Below are 16,584 nucleotides of genomic sequence, written 5' to 3' on the forward strand. Positions count from 1 at the left end.
GCGACCAGTAGCCTGACAAAATTTTACACATAAAATTTTTACGAAATTTTAGACAGACTCAGACACAAGTGGATAGGGTGTAGAGTATAAAAAACGAATGTATTTTAATGCATACTACAAACAGATTCGTGTTTGCGTGTCGTGGGGCATTTCTATGTATAAAAGTAAGACATTGGCTACAAATTCAGGAAAAACATGACTTTCAAGTTCTTGCGCGTGGTTTATTACTGAAAATGGACCTATTGAAGTACTTTTAAAACTAAAATTGATTGGGTTTTTTACTTGTTGCTTATAGTGTACAACAGACACGATGCAAACTTTTACGTATAATTTGCGGTCATGATACTATTACTACAGTACCAGTATAAGAATGGAAAAAATTGGTGAAGCTCAGGAAATATACTTGCTTCTATTTTAGATAAAAATAGTCGGAGAAAGGAAAATTCGATGGCAGCCGATTATTATTTTCCAACTTCTTTTGTTACGGATTAATCCAAATATCGAAGGCCTGACATTTCTAGCGAAAGCAATCAAAGGAAACTGCGAGCACCTTACAATCTTACAACTTGTCTAAATCTAAAATTTTGGCATACAAATATTCTGACTCCGAGAATTTGCAACGAAGCTTTACGTTTTCCGTTATGAAATTATGACTTTATGTGTATATATGTATTACAGGATAACATAAGTTGAAATGCACATTTTTTCAAGTTGAAAAGCTACATATGGAAAACACTTATCCACTTCGTTCAATGCTATTTCTAAGAATACCAATACCTTTTTACCGGCCGACACATACTTACAATCTGTTATTTGATGATTGCAATTCCCTCAATAAAACTTGATTCAAATGTTAATTGGGAAGTCTGTATATACATTGTCATTGATATGGCTTTAAAAATTCGTTTATGTGAATTTAGTCATAACATCTTGGGCGAAAAAAAATGTACTAACATCGCATCACATGTCTCAGGATTGGCACCATTTGCCTCGTGCTTTCCTTGAAATATTATAATTCAATAAGATGATTGCTTTGGGGAGCCTAATTGTTACATACAATTTGAATTGATGTTATTCTTAGAATAAATTTGATGGATTTTCTAGAGCTCATATGGAAAAAATTTGTTTATTAAAGTAGTCATTGAGTAGAGAAGATAGTTCTGGTTCCGGTAACTGCTGAGATGGAGTCTGGGTCTTTCAAGCGACTAATCTGATCGATTGATCTTCAATTAAGAATTTTTTTGGGGAACATCAATAACCGGAATGCAGTACACGAAGTGTTGTAATATTTTGATAAATACCCCGGAGATTAGACATTTCTTGATATTTTTGCTCAGAAGGCTAGCATTTTCTTGCCTAGCATGCTTTTACATACTTTTCGGTCTGCCATCGAATTATTTTCTTCAGCATATTCTATAAAGTTGCTTTCAATTCTAATATGCAAATTAGTTCGATTAGAAGAATTTGCAAAACTTAGGCTAATCGAAAGATGGCCAATCAAACCACTGAATTGCTGCGATGCACTGAATCATATTCCTATTTGAAAGAAAAATGTTCAGATCATAAGCTCATTTTCTCGCTCATTAAGAAGATCGGCCTCAGGGCATTTTTAATATTAGAACTTCAAAAGAAAAAAAAAAGAAAAGAAGAGATTTTATAATAATAGAAATATAATGGAAAGTTGAGGCATGTAATGTTTTTTTTGTTGTTTTTGTTAATACTAATGCGTTAGTAGGTGTTAAAGATTCGGTCTCAATTCATTATAATTCTCTTTCCCTCGCTAGCTTTCGTTTTGCATTTTATTTTCTTTTCTATGAGCGATTATTGTTGCTTTGCTTGCTCTGACTAATGATAACTGTCCACAAATCATTGGGTGGTTTTTTACTTAATGTTTTATTTTTTCTTTTTTCTTTTTTTCGCTTTTTTTGCTAAAAGCTTTGGGAAGCTTTAATCGAAAAGTTAGTCAATCGGTGTCCGACCGAAACGAAAGATCTCGCATTAAATTAATAATAATAAAAATTGAAATTTATTTGAGAATTTTTTTAAATTTAGTTTAATTTAGTATAAAAGAATTTAGAAAGAAAAAAATTACAAAAATTTTCTTAATCAACGAATTAAACGAATCGCATAAGAAATTTTCAAAAAAAAAACGAAACGTTTTTCTTTTGTTCGAATTTCAACAGGACTGTCTCAGTTAACGACTTTGTAACATTTAAGATTTTTAAAGCATCAATCAATCAACTAAATAATTATCACATGAATTGTATAATACACGAGACTTTTCAAGTACAGTTAATTTTCTGCCTGCCTATATGTGTTTATATACATAACAAAATGCAGAATGACGTCATTATGTAAATTTTTTTGCTGTCAAAATTATTCATACTATTATTAAATAAATAAATATTATACATAAATAATAAAAAAAAAAAACACATATTTCGGAACAAATAAAGAATGCTTTGAATAACTGTTCTTTGGCCACAATTGTTTAATTGTTATGATTAATAATTCCTGTCAAAGTGTTAAAGAACTTTTTAGTGCTGAAAAAAACTTAAAAAGTTTTTCATGAAAAACTTACATTACCATACGTAAATCATCGATTTCAGGACAGTAATGGTTGTGGTATTGCTCGCGATTTTTGAAAAGGATTACCTGACTAAGGATTCAAACTATCTTGGTAAGGTTCGCCTTTAGCATTTCTTGCAAGGAAACTTTTCGATCAACACGTGCGTTTCTATATGCCGTTAAAGTGATCGCAGTTCATCTAAACTCTAAAAATGTACGATTAAATAAATTAATGTGAATGTGAAAGCGGCTCGCAAAGTGAAGCCAGCTTAACTTGTTCAGGCCATCAAGAGTTAAAGCTTTACTGTTTAAATCATACAGAAGACGTAGTACTACTATAGGTTTACTTCAATAAATCAGTCTCGAAGATTAGTTTTCTAATGGTCAAAGCGATGATCTAAAACTTACGTTGATTGCCTAGAACTTATCAATAAGATAACGAAGTGAAATTTGTACGCGCACAAGTTATAAATAGGGGCACTTTGAAAAGTACTCCGCCTAGCGAATGTATCTCTCGGTCAATGTGTACTGGTCAGCCAGTAGTAGAGATTGGTTTATCTTGGTGTATCATCGCGTAGGATTATTAAAAGGTTTTATTTATAGGCGATGTGAGAGATGACTTTAAATTTAAAACGAGCAGCATACTGTAAGCGCTGTTTTTAAAACTATAATTTTGACAGTGGTTTAGAACTGGTTTATGCAAAATAGAATGAAGTTTGTTCTTCTTCAAAGGTCCAGAAGCATTTCTGCTCACATCATTTACTGCGCCTTGTAAAGGCAAAAGCTTCAAGGCCGTTAGTGGCTAGTTAAATCTTTTACTGCTCTTCACTTCTTCTTTTTCTTGCTAGCCAAACATATTTATTTATGGTATTTGTAAATCCTAATAGACTTGTTTCCTTACAAGCATGATATGTGCGTAGCAGACCTCTCATTAAGGATGTAAATTCTTCATCACAGTAATAATGTGGATCGATTTATTCACGTCAGTTCTCTGTCCAGTGATTTGTTTATCATCTGTTGCTGAAGCACTTATATTCGGCATAATTACTTTTATTTGATGACCACAAATCAAGTTTAGAAACAATATTTGCTTTCAGTGGAGGCTGATCTAAACAGATATAAACTTTCCAGGGCCATATAAAAGTTAATGTAAAAATGATTCCAATAAGGCAAGTGGCGCAATTTTTATGAACGCAACATTCAAAAACCTTTATGTGTTAATTCCAAGTGCTTGGTGTCCAAGATTAGTGTAAAGACGAAAGCAGATTTCCACGTTGACTCTACGGTGATTCATATGCTATTCAATTTCTTTTCGCTTCCAGCTGCCGACAAAAATGGCGAATAGGCGCGACATAATTAAAAGTTAAGCCCGCCATGAAAAATATTTTATGCTTATGCCGACTCTGATGCGTATATACTTTTTAATCTATCCCTTTCGTATAATCTCTAATTTATGGCGTTGGATTCTGTGAGTCATTTAAAATCATGCGTTACAAATCAAAGAGCAAAAATATTATATCTCTCTCAAGCCGTTTATATTTTCGTTTATTCGGAAAAAATATTGGCATAATTCCAATTTTTCGTCTATTTCATCCTTTCAACATGTTGTGAAAGCAATAAGAAAAACATTAGTATTTTTACTTTTTTGTGTTTTTTTTTTTTTTTTTTTTTTTTTTTGAGCAGAGAATTTTTATAAACATTTATTCATCTTTTTTTTTCTTTTTTTTTACAAAATGTTACTTATTATATTTTATTGAAAATTTTTTTTTAAAATAGATATTATTGAGAATATTTAATCGGTAAAGAATCTTTAGATGAGAGATGTGTATAAAGCCAAAAAGAAATCTTTTGAAATCGTCTCCAAGTGAAGTTTACCTTTTTTAAACTCATAAATAATAATCTGGGCAGAGTATCCAAAATTCGGTTTAATATATGAATTTGCCAAAAATATGCAAAATAGATCATTAGTCAGATAAGTATGTATTAGAGGAGCGCATTTAAAGATGTTTTGAAAAGAGAAATTACATCCGATTTTTTAACCTTAAATCTTCACATTTGCTTTAAATCACTTGACGTTTAAATATGCTCAGCATGGAGCACTACTGCTTTAATAAAATGTGCTTATATTATATAAAATCTGAATCGTACGTCTAACGGCAATTTGCGACAATTATAAGTGGTTAGTACGCTTGCAAACGTTAAGGCAATGAGAATTCAAGGCTCGCCTCAAGAGGAGTAGAACTTTCTCAATTTGCTTCACTAGCTACCCGGCCAAAGCAGGTATCAATTTAAAATTTGACCGTCATCTACAAAGCAATGATTTTTATCCATTTATTTGTTTAAAGTTGTGGAGGACCATAGTATTAGTTTTTGGAATGTGTTAGGTAAAGAGTAACGTTCGAGCGGTTTTCTTCATCAAAGTTTAAGCACATCTTGGTTATATTGTTAATAGTTTTAATTATTAAAATAATATTTTAAGTATATTTTGAGCGATAATCTTTTGCCATGGTTTTTGGTAAAACAACAATGTCTACGACTTGAGAATTTTTGAGATTTCAATAGAGCAATGAACGAAGTAATTTCCACAGGCCTCTTTTGAAATTAGCTTTACTTCATTAAGAGGGTTGCGCAGAGAGCGAAACAAGTGTTAGGTGGGTAGGTCATGCCTTTCTTCCCATCTCACAAAAAAACAAAGCATTAATTATCGTGATGTCAATTCTAACGTAATTCGATCTGTTTCAATTTTTCCATTAATTTGCGTTGTACGCAAATGCCGAGCCAACATTACGTAAGTGGTTTAAAACAGTTTCTTGCTTAATATTCCGGCTTATTATTCACTTGATGGTGTTGGTTTAACCAAAATTGCACGCCTCTAACCACGCGTGCTAGAAAGAAATTTACAAGGATTATATAATGTTTCCCAGATTGTACAGATTGTACAGATACATAGATATATACACATATTTATATTATTTAACATAAAATAGCTGGCGTTTAGTGGGTAAAAATTTAATTTAAGTTGAATAAAAACAATTTCATAGAACGCCAATTTTGTTGAATTCCGAGATGGCCTGAAGATGCCAGATTTAACAAATCGATGAGTTTCAATTCAGCTCCCGAACAAGTTCAAACATCTCCATTACGCTATGGAAAATAGCGGCGTACACGTCAATGAGTTTTATCACAGATAGCCGAACTTTTCTGTATTAACAAATTTTTACCTTTGATATTATCGGAAATGATTTATAACAGTCTTCTAAAGCACTTTTGTTACAAGCGTATATTAACTATGTGCGAATGTATCCAGCATCCAGAAGGTAGAACCACTTTTTCGATCTAAGTGCATCTGTTCGTCTGCCCATCTGCCCATCTGTTCAAGCTCAGGCTGCAAAAGATATCTTAGTAAAATTTTGTACACCGATGTGTTTCGCCCCAAGGACGAACTCTATTGGCAATAGTTCGGATCAGGCTACTTTTTCGATCATTTTCCGTATAACGTGTTTTTTTTTTTGAAAAGTCGTTGATTTATGGGTTGACAGCGGAACAGAGCTTCTCATAGCGAACACTCTGCCACATCAGTCTCTATCTATGCTCAAAGTTTTCATCAATCGCTTTCAACTACGTTTGTGGATTATGGATCAAACATTAACTTAACTGGTCCAATCCATTTCCAAACAAATCAAAAAAAAAAAAAAGTTGTTATATGAATGGCGGTACGATGATGTAGAGTTGGCTGTGATCTACTACTAGTATTTTTATTTGTCTTTTTTTTTTTTTAAATAAATAAGCTTCGTACGTTAGAAGATAACCATACCATAAAATATCTATGCGAAGTATTCATTAATTAATTAACGTACAAATTAAAAATGAGAGAAAAGTTACAAAAAAATTGCTCCAATTTTTTATTTATGTGAAAAAAAAGTTTGGCTGTGACTTCTATATATAAACTTCGCAAGAATTCTGTGCTTAGACAATACTTCAATAAAGGGGGAAAGTTTAGCTAAAGCATAGTAAGGCATAAATTGTGGCATATTTTTGAAATCTTCTCATCATCAAAGCGTTTATTTTACGCGTGAAGAAAACTTTTCCCGCCTTACTAATTAGCACTTTCTCTTAAATAATTCTATTGATTTTTGTTTTTGCTTTTGATTTCTTTTTTTGTTTTTTGTAAAATTTTGTTCTCGAATTAAAAGTACAAACTAAAAATAAATTCTCAAGGAAAACAAATCACTTGAGGGAGGAAATTTGTTAAGCATTCTCAACGTAACATATGTATAAATTTGTAAACCAGACAATTGCCGGGAATTTGTTTTTCTTCTGCATATTTTGTACAGCAGTTTAGCCGGAAAATGAGGAAAAATGTTTTGCTTGAAATGTGTTTTACATATGGCCTTAGTTTATAGGCCATGTGCTGTGTTCTTATTTCATTTCTTTTTCTATGAACTGACATGTTACACGCGTAATAGGGAAGTGAGAATAAGAGCTGAACTTGAATTATTTGAAATAGAAAAATTTTATGACGGAATCCTTTTTTTAATCTACTTATGAGATTTTATTTTTCATTTTTGAAAAAAGAAAAAATTGAAAATTTATTACCGCTGCTTTAAATAGAAATTTCAATCGATGTATGCTTCAACGAATATCTTCGTTTTCTTTTCAAATTTAATGAGGAATTTATAAGGTTGCATTCACTCTGAGAACAAAGTTTTTAGAGACTCGCTTGCTTTTGAGTTTGCTTTTATTCACATATGCTTCCGATGTTTTAATTTGTAATAATGTATCATTTAACCTTCAATAAGCTTAGCGTTTGAATAAAGATAATCTGTGTGTTCTAATACCACTGCCTCTTCTTGTCTCCTTTTTACCCATCCTTGCATTATGTGCATTAGACTTGTGGTGCAGGGTATATTAAGTTTACACTGACTTATGTGACACGCAGAATGGTTTAATTTAGACCCAATTTGACCGTAAGAAAACAATACGGGCATAGACATACTACAATACAGTATGGATTTTGTACTACAGGTTTTCTTCTTAGAAGCGCAACCGGGCAAAATGAGAAAGACAGTTGTACTAATTTTTTTTGGATTAAGGGTTAAAGAAGACCTCCTTTAACAGTGATTTAGTTTAGCTTTCACTATATTATTTTTTCCTATCTTCATAAAATTAATTAACACATGCTGAAATTTGTGCATGAAAGCAATATTAAACGTTACACAACACAAAGTAAGAATATATATAGTTGGGCAAGACCGACTATTAGATATCATACAACGCTTTACCAAAAATTTGTTTTGTAATAATACATCAAAAGTTACATATTATTTTAATGCAAAGCCACACTTTTCGTGAAGGCATATTGGAGGAATTCTTGTATGCAGTGGTATCCAAAAAATGGAACTACGTGATTCAAATGAAACCTGATTAAAGCTTGATTTGCATTACTTGAAATTTTTTCACAATTCTTTACAGATGAAGGTGTTTTAACGGCCATGTGTCAGTACAATTCATGTCGCGTCCAATTCATTTGAATTTCCCACTTCTCCTGGCGTTGAATTTATTTCATATTAGATATGCATGTTAGATATAGTTATATATGCAACTTGCTGCTTCTCCCAAATCCGGATATCTCTGTTTATAAGTTATACGCTGGCCTCATTTTTGACATGGCCGAAAAGCGTAATCCTGCTGATAGAGTCATACTGTTGGGGGGACTTCAATTTGCTCCAAGTCACTTAACGTTGTAGTGATAATTCTGGTTGTATGGTTCCCACTTCAACATCTGATGGAGCTTTCGTATTTTTCAGTGAATTATTTGATCGTAATTTACTTTCGTACTCTCAACTGTAATGACAGACTGCTTGATCTTTGTTTTGCCAATTTCCCGGAGATAGTGGTAAATGGCTGTTCGCCTTTTAGTGTACTTGAGGATCCATATCATTCAGAAATTGGTATTTTGTTTCATTGCAGGCACGATGGTCCGTTCAACCATCCTAATGTGTCAAATGCAACTTCCTCAAATAATTTTAATAAAACCAATATCTCACTGCTTAAATCTCATCTTTCACACATTATGCTCGATATCATTGTTCTATAATGCATAAAACCTAGCTATTTGTGCATACGTTTCCATTGGGAAATCTTATCCTCGAAGCAAGTGCCCGCCATGGTTTAACAAGAGCATTAAATATTACAAAAATTGGAAAAGTAGACTTATCAAAAAATTTATGAAAAGTTATTCTGCTTATGACTATCTCGCCCACTCTGCTACAAGGCATAGATTTGATTGACCTCAACCGCTAATGTTATTAAAGATAACTTCAGTTGATAAAATCTTCACCGCTCCGAACTCCAAAAGAAAAATCTCAAAATATCTCTTGCAGGTTTCTTGCAATGGCTTCGAGTCGTCTTGTGATATTGAAACCCAAAATCTCTTTTCGACAAAACATTTCATCAGCTGATTCCGATTTAACCGTTAACTATCCGTATATGATAACTGACCCGTTTCCGATTCCAAATTTGGTTATTTCACAAAACGACGTTTTACATGATTTGAGGTCTCTAGGAAGTAGTTGTGCGCTTTGGTCTGATGGCATGTCATCATGTATACTCTAATTATGCTCTGGCGAGCTATGTGGTTTTATTTGAAAGATTTTTAACCAGTCCTTAAAGTCAGGTGTTTTCCCTTTGTGTTGGAAGGGCAGCTTCCTTATTCCACTTCACAAATGTGGAAATAGACTTCACGTTGAGAACTATAGAGGCATTGCCAATTTGAGGGTTTTACCTAAATTGTTTGAGCGAATTGTTACTGAGCATTTGTTTTTTGCTACCATGCCAACCTGGCTTCTTGAAAGGAAGATCAACTGTAAAGAATATCTTAGAGTTTGCTTGTCATGTTTTCAAGGCTTTTTTTAATGACCCTCGCACGATTTATGGAATATACTGACGTTAGTAAAGCGTTTGCCTTAGTTTTTGATCTTCAAACTCCAGGCCTCTGGCTTCCCTTTGTGGATAAGCTCTTATCTGCATAACAGATCATTCAGGGTTCTGTTTAAGTTCATCACCTTGGATGAATTTCCCGTGACGTCTGGCGTCCCTCAAGGCAGCCACTTGGGACCCCTTTTATTCAATCTATACATTAATGACTTCCCTGCGGTGATTAAATCCAGCCATATCTTAATGTACGCTGACCTTGTTAAACTATCTTCTTCCTTCTCCTTGTAATCGCAAACGTTTCGGCTTCAAGTTGTGTTAAATAATTTGTTTACATGGTGCTCGATAAATTTTATGAAATAACATCTAAAAAAATGCAAGAAACTTTCTTTCTCAAGGAGAAAGTCATTCAATACTGAGTATTTCATTGATTCACTCAAGTTTGAAAACGTAGATTCAGTCGATTCGATTTAGGGGTTCCTCGATTATGTTTTAATATGCACATTAAGTTCTCTTTAAGCAAAGCTAGATCCATAGCTAGGTTTCATTTGGAGATGATACAAACAGCTTAACGATCCCTATATTATAAATAGGGTATACATTTGCTTAGTGAGACCAATACTTGAGCATGCGTGCTCTCCTTCCTATAGGTGTTATATAGATTCAATTAAATGCATTCCAAAGTAAATCCTGCTGTTTGGCCTTAGGTAACTGGATTGGGGCCCGCTTGCCTCTTTGCTTCCTTATGAAAATAGGATCTTTCTGTTATCCTTACCTTCATTTGAGAAACATAAGTTTTTTCTTGGTTTTTCCGTCTTAATTAAGTTAATTAATGACACTATAGATTCGCCCACTTGATGAGATAAACTTTAATATCCTTAGTCGCTTCTGTAGGCATTTTAATGCCATTAAGCTTAGAGGTGAATATAATTATGAGCTGTTTAGTCCGTTCGCCAAATCTCAACATCGGCTCCTTTAAAGTCTATGAAAACAACTTCTGTTAATGCGCGCGGTCTGCCTATGTCGTATTTAAACTTACTCACAATCTTAACATCTCACTATATGTTGGTGACTGTTATCGGTTGCCAAGCTTTTGCATTTTGCAATGGCATAAGGGTTCCTCTCCAACTTGGATCTATACCGTTGTGTATATGCTTTTTTCTTCTTTTTTTCTCTAATATTTACATGAAGTATTATTGTTTTTTTTCTTACTTCTCCTTATATACTTTGTACTTGTTTTTAATAATAATTAGTATAAGGTTTACCTCTAAGAGTCAATTAAATTGGACTATTTATTTAGTTTAACTGAGTTTCTTGTGAAAGTAACTAAATACATAAATGAATTAATTTTATGACAATTTCGTACTATCAATTAATTTTCCTTAATATTACAAATTATAAAATAACATAAAAATTCATTAATATTAAAAATGATGCCTTTTCACTATAAAAAGATTCAGTTTTCGTAGGAATTGTTGCAGAGCCGGGGAAGAGAAAGGTTCTAAATATTTGCTCCAGCCGAACCAAATTTTTCATAACAATTTAGAATGTCCAAATACTATTACAGAGCGAGTTTCATCGAGAAATTTTGAAATTTCTAATTCTTTCCCATATAACGGCTTTTCTATCCGGTGAATGTACCAAATTTTATCAAAAAATCTCAAAAATTTGCTACCTGTAGCTTGACATCAAATCTACAGACAGCCGGATAGACGAACAGCCGGAAAAATGTGCTTAGATGGGTCTATCTTAAGCTTTCCTGCGTGTTACAAACGCCTGTACAAATTTAATATACCCTGTAGTACAGGTGCCGTATGGTGTAAAAAAGAAATAAAATCATTTAGCCTACATTCTTAGTTGCAGACAATGAGGTAGAATTTTGTAAAAATATTAATTTTTGAGTGATTGGCAAGCGCTTGAATGAAAATGTTCCGTTTTCGACCAACAAAAATAGTTAAAAATAACTGATCGATAAACGAATTTCTCTAGAGAATACTACGGTAAAGACATTGTAATCAACTGAAACGAAAAAAATTAAAGTTGAAATTTGTTGCAAGTCGTTTGCAGATATCGTCAAGGGAGAACGCGTTTAAAGACCCAAGCGCCCATATACTGCCATGCAATTATGTTTGAAAAATCGAATTCTATGCCGATTTAAGGCATCGTTTAAGCCAATGAAAACAATTGATTTTTTAGAAAAGTTAACAATGACAATACCAGAGGAGTAGAGCATTTCTTTACCTAAGAAATAGATGATATTTTTATTTGTACTTTTTTACTTGCTTTCATCTAATATCTAGGGTTAAAAATGTTATGTTTATTTATTTATAATAGAAATAAATTCAGTAACTCGTGCAATAGTTTTAATGATTCAATATAATTCTTATTGATGATAAGCTTTCTCATCTCATCGTTTTATATAGAATGAAATATATTTAAACTTTTTGTACGTATATATGTTGTCATGTGCACTATGCCTAGTGAGATAATCACATTATAACACAATTTGTACCATTGATTAAAAGCACTCGGAGATAGATGGAACGACGAACAATATATATGCACTTGAGATATCTCGTCATATTGTGCATAAAACATGATCATAATTATGACCACATATATATACATAAAGTGAGGTTGTAGATCAACTAAATTAGGAAACTGGTCTATTGAGTTTAATTAAATGTGTTTCTGCTTCTTGCTGGAAAGAGAATATCGTTGGCGTTGAATACCAAAAATAAACTAACAAATAATAATAAAAGAAAGATGCACAATAATAAAAACATGCACGCATACCATGAATAACCAGAATTACTTATTTACATATGCGCATGCAAAAAATGCATTAATAACCGTAGTGGTGTTGATAATCCCGCTGATGATGATACTCTCGAAGCGCATACCAATGTCATATCATATAATTTGTTATGCCGACAACACCTGATATCTTTTGCTTGAAAACAGACGCATATAAAAATGTGTTTATAGCAGAGTAATAGCGACAACACCCCTTAGGTAATTAAGTGAAAGTAAGTTCTCTTTAACACAAAACAAGTGTAATTGTGTCATCAAGTAAACTGCGAAAGGACATATTTTCACTGGAACCAAACTGATGGTGAAAGTTGGGCTGAATACACGTTTGAAGACGGTGTTTGTGTCATTTTTATCAAAGTCAAGTGAATCGCTATAACTAGATTCATCTCTTGTCTCCGAACCCATTTATAAAATAGTTGCAGCTTCTTTTAGATATTCTTACCATTCCTAAGCCAAGCCTAAAACCTATTTGAAACCCCATGGAGAGCCAAACATTTTTAAAATAATTGTGGACGCGAGAGATGTTATTGCTTAAGTTTAATGATTTAATGCCAGCATATCATGTAAATCGAAAATATCGGGTTTTTAATGTGTAGCTTCACTTTGCGTAAGGTATACAAAATTCGTTATAGGCCATAGTAAGTAATTCGTCTGCTTATGTATTTCTTTAAATTTTCTTTCGCATTTTTTGTGTGAGATCATCGCTCTTTAGCTATATAGATAATGGGCGAGTAAAAATTAAAAGTAAATAAAATTTATGTGTGAATCGAAATAAAAATAAATTTATAATAATAAGCGAAATTGACCATGCGGGAAAGCTGTATTCACCCTAGGGGGAATCTTTGTTTATCATTAGGTTAGAAAATGTCTTGGTATGTTTTTAGTAAATGGCTTTGGTAACACCAATCACATCGATTCCGACGTAGGACAGTTTGGGAACAAGCCAGATTTGAGAAAATTCGATATATATCACCGATATTCAGTTCGGTCAAGGCGACAACTCATAGCGAGGTTGTGAAAAATTCGTGGTATTATAGCTATTAGATCTCTAGAGACTCACCGACTTTCCGGACACCAATTGTTCATAAACCCGACGAATTTCTAGGGAAAACCGTAACATATGATATAATCTTACGGCATCGTTGTGTAATGTAAGACTGTAACACAAATTTCCATTTGGGAATCGCTGCAGAAAAGAAATGAAATCAGATAAGGGGAAAATTGGTTGCATACGACAGTCGTGAGTGAAAAGACCATGGTCCAAGACGTATGGAGCTAGGCAAACGGCCGCAATGGCAAGACGGTAGAATGTCAACTTTCCCGACTTATTGTTGCTCAATCATGCCCATTCGCCCACGTAAATGTTGCACGGTCCTGGTGAAGCTTTGCATCCAGTGTTAAATCGTTTTTTCTCCTCATTTTAACTTGCGTTTCATTATGGGATGCGGTTGTCTACCTATTACGGTCATTTAAGATCTGGTTTATGGTCGTCAATAAAGTTCATGTACGTCGGGATTAAGCTTTGTACCTGCGATGAGGTTTCAAATCGTCTGACAAAAGGATGGATCGACAAATAGATGGCATAGTACAATCAAAATTTTAGGTTCACCGAATCTCTGATATAATTTTTTTGGGTTTTTTTAAAAGTAATGGTAAATCTAGTATACCCAAGAAAACTTAACTGAAATATAAACAAATAAGTAAAATAACAAGCATGAACTTTAATTATAGCATCCCAAGGTGGGAGGAGCGCAGATTTAACGAATATCATTTTTCACTTTCAGCGTCTTACTTCTATTTACGTATTTGAATTAATTTTCATCGTGCTCGTGCCTCCCCAAAGCATTGTTTGTCACTGTACACAATATTCGCCAACTTACTTTTTTCTCGGCGAGAATCTTGTAAAACTTGAATATTTGTCTTTGTTGTTAAAATTGAAGAGGAGATGCTCGTATATGGCTAGCACACTGCGCTGCCCATTATGCCATTTATCGACAAAACTCGGTCTCTGATAGCATTTGGACATTCCAAATTGGTATGAAAAATTTGATTCAGCTGGGGCAATTTTTTCAACCCGCTCCCTTGAACAATTGTTCGCTTTAGCAAAATCCAAATCAATTATAAAAAATGATATATTTCTATGCCGGAGTCATGAATAATCATTTTCTAATATTGCCAAATGTCAATACGATAACAATAAATTTGTTTGTTCTTATTGTCAACTGCAATTGCCAAGAGCGTTAATGACAAACAAAAATCCATTAACATACCTGTTCTTTGTGTCAAATCGTAAACCATCTCGTATATGCAACAGCTTCAACATCTGTTCTGTTAATAGTAGTGGAGTCTGTGACTTTATTATTGGAAGAGATTTGCTGTTGAATTTCCTCTTGATTTTGATAAAAAGGCTCCTCTCTTTGCATTTATTCCGTCTTGATGTTGACACGTCCAGACGGCTCCTGTGACTGCACTTTCGAAGTCGGAGTGAATACTGTTTGTATCTCAATAGAAGGTATAAGATCCGCTCTATATCGTTTTCAGTCTCCTACACTTTTGAAGGCTCTCTTGGAATGTGTATAGGTTCTTTGCGTGACGTGTCGGTTGCTTCCTTACTAGGTGATTGCATTTGATTAAAGGCACTTATAGCATTGCATATACCACCCTGAATACCAGTAACTATTATAGTACGTACACCTTATGCCGGAGGTACACAATTTTCTTCGGCTGCTTGTTGGGGCTTATTTTCAGCAACAGCCTGCTCGGCTGTCTCGCCTCGGTCACATTTATCTTTAGTTTCGCGTAAACGCTTTTGTTCCTCAGCTCGTTTACGTGTGTCTCCTTCAGTGCTTGTAGCTAAATTCTCGGATTTTGCTCGCAGATTCGACGGTTTCGCTCCCTCAATAACAGGTCTCACTTTAGTGCAATTAGTGCTTGCACTTGTTTTGTACTTTCATCATAAGCAATGGCGGATTTATCGATGCGATCTTTTTGAATGCCAAACTTGCCACCGAACCTCTTTAAAGATTAGTAAATAAAATTCATCAACATTTTGACTACTTTGCGCGGTCTTCCTAGTTTATAATTTCCCCTAGCTTTTCTCTTTGTCGCTCTGTCTCTCTCTCTCTCTCTCTTAAACGAATTTTCACATTCACATTTCCATTCAATAAATCCCTTGCTTCCTATTTCGATTTTGTGCTAAAGGGTATATTTTTTTACTGTCGTACAATTTTATGGTCCAGTTGACTTTTGTGCTTTTGTGGTGCTTCTTTATGATCCCAGCCCACTGCTGACTTATCTTGACGATCTGACTGAACGCCAAATTTGCCACCAAAGCCTTTACAGCCTTTAGTTGTAAAATTTTTTTGTGAAGCATGCTTTCCCACTTTTTCAAGATAATCCCACTCGGCAGCCGATTTATCAACACGGTGTGTCGGCACACCAAATTTGACGCCAAAGCCAGTACTATAAACTTTTGGAGACGCAAGTTTTTTAACTTTACCCTGATAGTCATAACCCACAGCTGATTTATCTATACGATCGGACTGGACACCTAATTTTCGACCATATCCAGGATTCAATTCTTCCAATTGTTTTAGTTTTTTTTCATGATCAGCTCGCTCGGTTTCAAAGCGCAGCTTTTGCATGCTTCAAAATAAGCTTAGTGCGAATTAAAAATACCACCACTTAACCGTTCAAGCAATAACTTACTCTATAGCTCCCGCAGTTCTCCCACTACCCCACCGGTACAAAATATGTTCAGCAAGATGATGACCGGTAAAATATACGATCAGCAAGATGATGACCGGTAAAATATATGAACAGCAAGATGATGACCTGTAAAATATATGAACAGCTGTAAAATATATGACCAGCAAGAGAAAGACCGGTACAATATACGACTAGCAAGATGAAGACCGGTAAAACATATGCCTTTAAATGTTTTGGTAAAGTTAATTCGACAATGTTTATAGTTTGTTCTTTCGCTTTGACTTATTTTTAACTCCTTTTATCTTTGTATTCTTCGTTCTTGACCCAACAACACCATTTCCAAAGAGTCTAAAATGTGTAATGCAGTTCTCTCGTAAGCTCCTTTTTGGTATTGACTAATACTTCAGATGCATTAGCACACACTCAAAATAGCACTCAAGTCGAGTGACTAGAAACTTTTGGTACAAATGGTTACGAACGGTTACGTTTTTTAACAAACCTACTTGCAAGGTTGTCGTATGGAAAAATTTTTCTTTACTTTTTTTTTTTTGACATTTTCAA

At 33.9% G+C, this 16,584-nt stretch overlaps 1 protein-coding gene and 1 pseudogene across 3 annotated transcripts in view; one reads left to right on the plus strand and one right to left on the minus strand.

Moving 5' to 3' along the window:
* Positions 1 to 2,109: 2,109 nt before the first annotated feature.
* The window catches only part of LOC119641459 (inner centromere protein A), a 147,822-nt gene continuing 133,347 nt past the window's right edge, over positions 2,110 to 16,584 (plus strand). For all 3 annotated transcript variants that reach the window (XM_038040154.1, XM_038040157.1, XM_038040156.1), the window contains exon 1: positions 2,110 to 2,680. The gene's annotated coding sequence lies outside the window, so the exon portion shown is untranslated. The remainder of the gene's footprint in view (positions 2,681 to 16,584) is intronic.
* The window catches only part of LOC119641440, a 4,863-nt pseudogene continuing 3,017 nt past the window's right edge, over positions 14,739 to 16,584 (minus strand).

The sequence above is a fragment of the Glossina fuscipes genome, unplaced genomic scaffold (genome assembly GCF_014805625.2).
Source record: "Glossina fuscipes isolate IAEA_lab_2018 unplaced genomic scaffold, Yale_Gfus_2 150, whole genome shotgun sequence".
In the NCBI taxonomy this organism is placed as follows: domain Eukaryota; kingdom Metazoa; phylum Arthropoda; class Insecta; order Diptera; family Glossinidae; genus Glossina; species Glossina fuscipes.